We start from the raw sequence: 9,270 nt of genomic DNA, 5'->3' as shown, positions 1-9,270 counted from the left end.
CTGTCCTAAATCACTCTCAGATCTGAAGAGTTTAGCCCATCTTGTTTGTAGCTAGAAGGATGCTGTTTATATCTTTAAGCTGACAAGCCTGTTTTCTGCACCTCCTGCATCTTTCTCAGCCTTCAGCAACTTTTTCCATCCCATTTCTCCAGCAGCACTGGGCTGCCTCAGTCTTTGCTGTTCTCCAGACTATCAATCCAGGTCTTTTTGTTGTTGTTGTTGTTGTTGTTTGTTTGATCTCTGCTGCTTCTCTCCTGCAGTCTGTCATCTTTCTTGTTGGTCTTGCAAGCCTTTCACTGCTGCTGCATCCCAGCTGCCTTGGTTTTCCTCCCCAGCTGTCACGATTTCCAAGCTACCTGCTGTCCCTTGCACTGCCCCTGTTGTCACTGCTTACTGAGGCTTTTGGCTGTGTAGTCCTAGTCCTGCTCCTCATTGTGTAGTGGTCCTAGACCGATGCCTTTTTTCCTCCTGGTAAAAACTTGATCAGTTTAGCCACGTCGTCCATTCTTCCTGCACTGACCTTCAGCAGACTGTGCATGGACAGCACGCTCTGCTCTTCCTCCCTTCAATCCCTGTGCTGGACTGCTCACATTGCCATTCTTTGTGCTTTTTCTCACTGCCATGCCTCTATTTACACTGCTTCTGAGCCCTGTATGTGGCTCAGCATTCAGCACTGCTTTTCCATGGCTGAATATTTGAAGATTCTGGACTGATTAGGAAGGGGATATGTCTCCACTCGAGCCATTTGGAGGTCTGGTCTGATGGGTTTGGTGCTGAACAAAGTGTTTGCTTCACTGAGTTGTAAACTCTGGGTAATTGGACCAGGTAGTTCATCCACAGAGGATGCTTGAGATAAATTGTTTCTGCACCAGTACTTTAACAGGTTTCTTGAAAACACATTAGCAGCTGGATAAACATCGGTTGAGAATAACTTCTATATCCCTGTATAATAACACTGGAGCATGTACTGCTGGTCAGTTTGGGGTTCAGGGAAGGTTACTGCTTTCTTGTGATATCAAGCAGATCTTGTTATGGACTGAAGGAACAGCTCATGAACAACTCTAGACTACACGAAAAGTAAACTGAAGAAAAAAATTGTTCCCCTCTTAGAGCTGTTTCCGTTCCTCTTCCAGCCTCTGCTGCACATTACCTTGTGTGACTCATGCAGAACAAAGACAAACTGCATTTTAGAGCTAATGTCTTTAAAATTTGAGCCCACTTTGGTCTCTGCTGCTGACAGAGTCCAGCCTGCCTCCCCTACTGGACTGATGGTTTCTGGACCAAGTGCACATATATTAGAGAGTTTAAAAAGCAGTAAAGCAGCACAGCAGGATTCAGCCTCTGTTATCCAGGAGCCCTATATAAAGGCACTCCGCAGCTGGATACAGGAAAGTGGAGAAAAACAGAAGCAAAAACCTCTCCTGTCAACACCAGATTTTATGCACTGGAGTAACTCTGTGAAGCTCCGTGCTGTCGTGTTGATGTACCCTGCCTGTGAAGGTACGTGATGTGGGTGTCATCTGCTGACAGTGCCTGCTCCGTCCTATTACGAGCATTGTGGTGTGAAGTCCCTTTGACAGCCCAACCCTGGGCATGTGGCACTGGGCAGCAGATACTAAACTGAAATACGATGACCCTAGGGAGTAAGATCTTCAGCAGGAGCAAGCTGAGCTTTTGTGAGATATGGTTTGAGCCACGCTTTCAGAGGTTATGGCACTGCTTGAGCAGGGGATGCCCTCGGTTGCAGTCCTTCCTCCGTGATGTTTTATGATAGGGGTGCAGCTGTCCTGCCAGCTGGCTGTGTCTCCTGGCTAACGTCCTTCATATCTAGTTGATCAGAGGCTGCTTCAAGAGATGCTCATTAACCCTCAAGGAGAAAAATCCTGTTGGAAGACAGTTTTGCTCGACACAGAAAGTGCCACAGCACACGGGGCAGCTGCAGCACAACAGCTCCACAGACCAATGAAAGCATGCCCAGGGTGTCGCTAGATTGCTGGAGCGCTGAGTCCCTCAGCATAACAAGTGTATGAACACACCGGTGATTAGCAGAGAAACCAGGCTCGGGGGCTTGTTTTGATTTCTGCTTCGGCCTTCCAATCTAACACACTTAATGCGCATCAGGGAACAGGGCGAGGAGACACTTTGTTCTCTTATCTTGCAAAGTCAATCAGTTGCATAATATGAATCACAGAGGCAACAGGAACGTGATGAAGTGCAGAGAAGGGAGACATCAGATGTTTTATTGTGGCTATGGGGGAGTGAGCCAGGCCTCCCTCTACCCAAGTTATTTTCCCCAAACTGCCTTTGATCCTGCTTTGCATCAGCTGCTTGTCACTCTGAAAGCAGCACAGACTGCAAGACAGCTTCTCTGGAGCCCCTATCTGTTAGAATAGGAGAGGTAAGCACCCCCAAAAGTCTCCAGAAGGATTCAGAGAGTTTCAATGAGCTGTTCCCTTTGCATTAGCCTCACAGTGGGGCAGGGGCTGCCTAGTGTCTGCACAGCACTGTGCACAGAGCAGCGTGATCAGACCCAGCGTGGGTGTGAGACAGGTAAGAGCACCAGATCGGGTGTCACCCTGCCCCTTGGATTCAAAGGGCAGAACTTGTGAGGGAAAATGACCTTTTTGTAAAGATAAGGCTGACGCTCAGAGCTCCTGCAGCTTAGGAGAGGTGTGTAGGCAGCTGGTGTGGTGTGGTGCAAGTCGGTTTGTTTCTGTGTTCCCCTTCTGAAAATGGGACACTGTGCAACCAGTAGCACCTGTGACACCATCTGAAGGACTGTGGGCACCAGGGATTCAGCTCATTTGGTAACCTGAGCTCTTGGCTGATTCCCCTTCCGAGGCTTCTGCTTTTCGTTTATCAAAAAGTGTTTAAAAATAGAACAAATCCATAGAGCTTTATTCGAAGCCTGAGCTGCTAATGAGCCCACATCAGAGGGGACAGGCCCTCCCCACAGGGCAGAAATTGCAACACCCTAGCTGAGGCTTAGCCTGAAAAGGCCATGCATGTTTTGGGCAGTGTCTGCCTCTGACAAGGAAAAAAATGCCTCTTTGTAGCCTCTCGATGATTTGGAAAATGGCAGACTGTCAGTCTGTTCTTTCCCAGCACAAGGCTTGCTGTGATGCCTTACCAGATGCTCTGTGCGTACCTGCTGGCAGCCGAGCCCCACGTATTTTGGTAGGAAGGGGGCCAGGGGGGTGAAGAACACGGGGTTGCAAGGTAAATAACAGGGAGGAGTGCTGAAAGGAGAAGGGACAGAAAGAAATCACTCTACCAAGAAGCCTCCCAGGCGTATGGCGCTGTCTTAGGCAATTTCCCTCTTTCCCTAACAAACAGCAAGCGCATTTACTGCTGGCAAGCTCAGCCCAGAGCTGCAGGAGCATGTAATGACTGCGAGGGGCTTCTGGGCTTTCTTGCTCCACTTTGTAAATTCATCTCTCATCCTTGTTATATTAGCGCTATTTTTAGCTGCTCTTAGTCAGAGAGAACAGAAGTGATTCTCCATTATGGATCTCAAGCAGGAGATAATAGAGACAGTTGGAGATGTTGCCGAGCAGAAGGCTGGTGCAGGAGGCCTGTGCCCAGCACAGCTCCTCCAGAGGTCCCACCACACTGCCCCAACGCCCCGGGGCACTGGCTTCAGCTCTGCAGCCTCCCTTGCAGGGCAGCAAGGCTGCTCAGCACGTGCACGTGCTCCCTCCGGACACAGCCGAGTCTCCCAGGAGATGCCTGGCTGTCAGACAGCATTCCCAAGGATCATCTTGTCCAGATGCCATGGGATGCATCCTCCTCCTTCCCACGGCTCATCTCTAGGGCTTCTCACATAGCCTCCTGCCCCCTCTGTACGTCACTGACCACTTTTCTCCCTCCTGCTCTCCTCCCTTCCAGCTCTCATGACCCCAGTCTTTCCCCTTTTGGGCAGCATGGCCAAAATGGTCCTGTTCCTCAGCGTGGCCTTACCTCCATAGCCACCCCAAGACATCTGTGCTCGTATGACAAAGGAGGGTCCCATATATACAGCTGGGGGTTGTGATGGGGTGAGGTAGGACGTGCCTACAGAATGGATATGGGTGCGGAGCACGGTGTGATTGTGGTGTGAGACTTTTTCAGTAAGAGAGGGAGAGAACTAGCAACGTCCAGGGAGGTTTTGCTGGTTTGGGGGCATCTGGTGCTTCTCCATAAAAAGGCTGAGTCTGTGTCTGATATCCTTTCCGTGTGGGGCTAGCCCTTGAAATTGGGCTGAGGATCATAATCTGATGTGAGAATTTTGGGGGCGAAGTTTAGCTGGACTGACTGGAACTGCAGCATTGTTTAAAAAAAATAAAAATAAAAAAGGCAAAAAACAAGGCAACACAATATGTCAGTGCTGCCCTCACCAGAGGCTTGCAATTTCCAGTGATGCACAAATAAGATAAACACTCCATGCTTACGGAATATTGAGCGCTTTGTACATGATAGCAGCCAATTTATGCCACAATAACGCTGAGCAGCACAACTCCCTTCGGAGCCATGCTGGTCTTCAGAGCTAGCTTGTCTCTGCAGCGATCAGAAGCAGTACCTTGGATCTGAACACACATGATCCAAGAGAATTTGGGTCCAAAATATACCTTCCTGGGTCTACCTCTGAGAATACCCAGGGCAGCATCTCCTTCGGCACTTGCATTATATCCTTGGTACCACAGGTCCCCTGTGGCTGGCAGTTTAAGGACGGCTTTGCCAGGTTCCTGTTGTGTAGTCCAGAGGGATATTGATCCCTGACAGTCCCAGCATGATTAGTCGGTTGTTATTTGTCTGCACTGCACCTTGCTTTACATGCAGAGCTTGATGCAGTCCCAGCAGGCCTCCTTCCCTGGCTTCCTCCCAAACCTGGGCAGCTCGGTGATGCCCCAGCCCTAGGGAAATACTCTGGGCTTGTCGCCTCCAGTCACTGGCACCGTGGCATCCTGCAGGAGTTTCTCTGGGGTGGCAGGGCATTGTTGGCACTCACACGTGCCTTAGTGCTGCCAAAGCCTCTGGTCCTGCACCCTCAGCTCCATTATTCCTCTGGACAAGGCCTGGCATTGACCCCGGTATCTGCAAGACGTGGGAGCTCTCCCCAGCAGTGGTGAAGCAGTGCAGGCACCAAGCAAGGGACAGAGGAAGCTTGTTTTAATATCTCTGGGCACGTGGACTGCTCTTGGCCACAAGTGCCAAGGCACTGCTGTGGAAACTGCATTTCTTCCTGGCATCTCTTAATTTATTTATATTATATGTTAATCACTCCATTTAGAGACCGTACCCTGTGGGAGTTTCTGAGCAATCCTGTGTTAGAAGAGCCAGTTATTGGTGCTAGAGGCATGATTCGAAACAGGTGCAAAGCCCCTATTTTTCTTCCTGTGGTTAAACTGATTTCCAGGTGAAGCACCAAAGTGCACGTGTGCCTTGGACGTCAGGTTGCAGGAGTCCTGCCAGCTGAGCCAGGAACTGCCATCCTTAGCATCCCGTCAGCGTGCAGAGCAGCAGATGGGCAAATGCTGCTTCAGAAGAGACAGAAAGATCTCAGCCACATGCATTCTGCTGAGAAGTTCAGAAGGACAAAGTGTAACAACAGGACCGTTGGTTTCTTCTTTGCAAAAAGCAGGCATTTCTAAATGATGAAGCATTAAATGTTGTCACTTAGCGAGGAGCCGTGAGCATCAGCTGCTGGGCACAGCTGAGCACCATGTGCCACAGGTTGTGGCACACAGCTCTGTCTCTGCTTTTTTTTTCTGTGGCACAGTGAGTTCAGGTCTGCTTGGATTTACAGCCTGCTGTAACACACATTTTGAACAGCAAGAGGTCCTGGCAAAGCAGAGCTCACTGGGCAGTGATTGTTTTCCAGTAGTCTTTGCTTGCCTGTTATGCACTGTACGCCTTTCTGTGCAGTCAGCCTCCTCAGCAAGTGACATTTTCCCAGCGTTGTAATTCCGCGGTTGTGCTACTCCGCGTGTTTACTACTTGTGATTTCATTCTGTCTGATTCACCTCCAAGCCGCAGGTCAAAGAACTCCAGGCTGGGATCAGCCCGTTTTTTTCAGTGCATTCTCCTTTGACCATTTCCTTTTTGTGATTTCTCAGCTCCCTGCCCGGCATGCCTCAGGGCCAGCGGATCCACTGAATACCTGGCACCTTCCAGAATTGCCCTCCAGGCTGGGGCCACATCAGGCTGGGCTTACAGTGCTTTTGTATGGATGCTCTTTCTCTGCTGCAGGTGCTTGTCCTTGCTTTTGTGTTTCTTTAGCCTGCAATCGTGGTGTTCTGCAACCCCACCCGCGGACTTGTCAGGCATCACCTTTTAAATAACCAGCATACCCTTGAGGCAGGCACTGACAGATGCTCCTTGCTTCCAAGCTGCCTTTTGTGAGCAAGCTCCCAGCATTAAACAACTAAACTGTGACCAGAGCAGTAAGCAACATGCTTTGGATGCTGAGCCATGACCCCACAGATAAAACGACCCCTGGGTTTTGCCCTCCTGAACAAAGCTGTAGCCTTTGTTCCCTGGCATGGGCCTTTGTGCCGTGGCAGCTCTAATCCTGCTCAGCTGCCACTGCAATTTCACATCTTTCACATCCTGTAACTTCACATCTTTTAGCAATCATCTAGGCAGAAGGTACCTCAGCCACATTTAAAAGTTGGGCTTCATAAAGCTGTGGAAAAGAAGTCCCTGCACAGCTGGGTTGCTAAGGCGCAGAAGGAGCGAGGAGCGTTTCAGCTGTGCACTGTACGTAAAGGAGTTGATGCTCTACATTTCTGACGCATCCACCCTCCTCCTGCCTCGCTTTCTGCCGCCTCCTCCCCGTACCTTAGGGCACTTTCAGGTGAAGTGGTCGGCCCACGAGTGAGGAGTACATAAACCACTGTCTTTTTAGCTCCTGTGCTGATATTGTCCATCTCTGCTCCTGTCTCGATAGGGGATTTCCCAGTAAGGATACAGCAAGTGTGTCCCTGCCTGGGGGCTGCACTAAGATTCTTGGAAGAATAGGCTGAAGAGCGCTCAGGACCAAAAATGGTCATTTTTAATACGTTTCAGCATAAAAGGAGACCGGAGGAAAGCCATCCTGTAAGAGGTGGTAAGCTATATCGTTATAGAGCTATTAACCTTTGGATTGGTGCAGGAACACTATTAGTATGGATGAGAGCAGGCTCATTTGAAAAGGAGGTGATATAATTGATACCAGCTAACATGATTTAATGGAAAAATAGGCTTTTTCCAACAAAGCTAATGATGCTTTTCAGAGGCACTTGTGGTGGTGAAAGATTTATAAATGAATCTGACTTGCTATCAATATTTGGGTTAAAATATCATAAAATCCATATTAAATGGACTAAAGTTGGGTAAATGAGACATTTCAAAGTGTTTTTAGTATTGGGAAAGCATCAGTGAATAGCCACATGTTGGCTGGGTTTGTGGTCCAGTGTTACTCAAAATGTTCTTAGTGATTAAGAGGGAATGTTTAAGGGGCTGTTAATCAAAATGGATGATGAGATAGAGATATGGGAAACTGGAAGGCAAATTACTCAAATTGGAGCTTTTTCTATTGTCTGATGTCCAGAAACAAGAACAATAGTCAGACAAAAAAAGCTATTTCATTAGCAAACCCAAACCAGGAGAAAAAAGTCCATTTGGGCTAAACAAAATTCTTCCTCTGATACAAGGTTAAATATTTTATTTTGATTTTTCTCGGCTTTCTTAGTGTAGTAACATAAGTAGGCAACCCAAAAGCTGAGGGTTGAAGCCAAAACACAAAGGATCAGGAATTTGCAGGCACTTAGAAGTGACAAAAATCTGGTAATGTAGATGCATAGGCAAGTAGAAAATACCTGAGAGTATGGGAAAATTGTCTGAGTTATGTTGTAGAAATTATGTGAAAATGGGGTTAGGTGATCTGCTTCTTGAATACGCTAGCATCCACAGAGCATCACTTCAGAGAGGAGCAGGCTCGGCAAGGAACTGCAACAATAAATCGAAGCTGCTTTGCCTTTACAGTTCATCTTCACCTTAGACAAGGAAAGCCAAAAGGTGACCGGGTCAGGCTGGAGAGCCATACACATGCCTGCAGCAGCTCTGTGTGTGTGAGCAGCGAGCCGCCCGTGTGGCAGCACGGTGAGTCAGCCACCCCTGGTGCCAGGGCTAATTTGGGAACAGACGCTTTCCCTTCAGAGCCTGCCTCTGGGCCTGTTGCAAGGTTCGTGGCACTGGCCATGCGTGAAGTCAGGCAGCGCGTTGCAGAGACATGGGAAAGAATTATTTCCTCCCTGCACTGTGGAATACCATTTCTGGGAATCCCTCTGCAGGCCAGGGGACACAGTGGAAACAAATTTGGCCTTTATGTGCCTCTTCTACAGGTCAGGCCACAGCAGAGCCCCAGGACAGGACATACGGCTGCCTGCAGGGCCATGCACAGACATGTGCTGATTCATCCCAACTCAGACCCAAACGTGAAGACCCCAAATGCCCAGGGAAGAAGGCAGCAGCAGCAGCAGAGGCTCTGTATGGCAGCACATCCTCACAACACCCATGTCATGCCCTTCTCCAATTCCAGTGACACAAGGCGGCCGCCACCCCTGCGTGCTCCTCCAGCCCACAGCGTGCTGCTCTGAGAGGGGAAGGGGCCGAGGTGGGAAAGCCTTGTGCTGTCTGGAGGGCAACAGCCTGCAGTAGCTTGTCTCTGGGCAATGACCACCGAAATAGCACTCCTCATGCTCCCTGCCTCCTCCCACGGCCGGCGGCTGTGAGCCGAGGGCCGGATCCCACACGCGCTTGTGCACGGGGGCGGGCGAGCATGTGTGTGAACTGTTCCCTAGCAATGGGGATGAGGGGGAAAGCTCTGTTTAATGTCTCTGTCTCTAGCTGCATCTCCCAGGCCACTGTGAGGAATTTCTTGGCATTTACTTCATGCTCTTCAGTTTGGTTCCCTCTTTCGACTGCGTGATGTTTCAAGGCCGCAGCGGTATTTGTCAGGGATGTATTGGCTGGGGTGCCCCCCACCCCCAGCCTTGCACACCCCCAGCCCATCCTCACTGCTGATTTCTCCATAATTCTCTGCCCACAGGTGAATTGAGCCAGACATAAGCACTGGCCTGAGCTGCTGCTTTCCTAACTTGCAGGGAAACGTTTTTGGTGTTAAATACAGCCCTGTCAGTGCCCTGGGAGAAAAGACGTGCGTGTGGAGGGTAGGAATAAGAGATGGAAGGGGCTATTTTTCACTGGGTACCAGCTGGAGTGGCTAAGATGATATTAAACTGCAACAGC

Source organism: Netta rufina (assembly GCF_964035555.1).
Source record: "Netta rufina genome assembly, chromosome: 8".
Classification (NCBI taxonomy): Eukaryota; Metazoa; Chordata; class Aves; order Anseriformes; family Anatidae; genus Netta; species Netta rufina.
The sequence above is the reverse complement of the archived record's forward strand: the minus strand, read 5'-3'. Positions refer to the sequence as shown.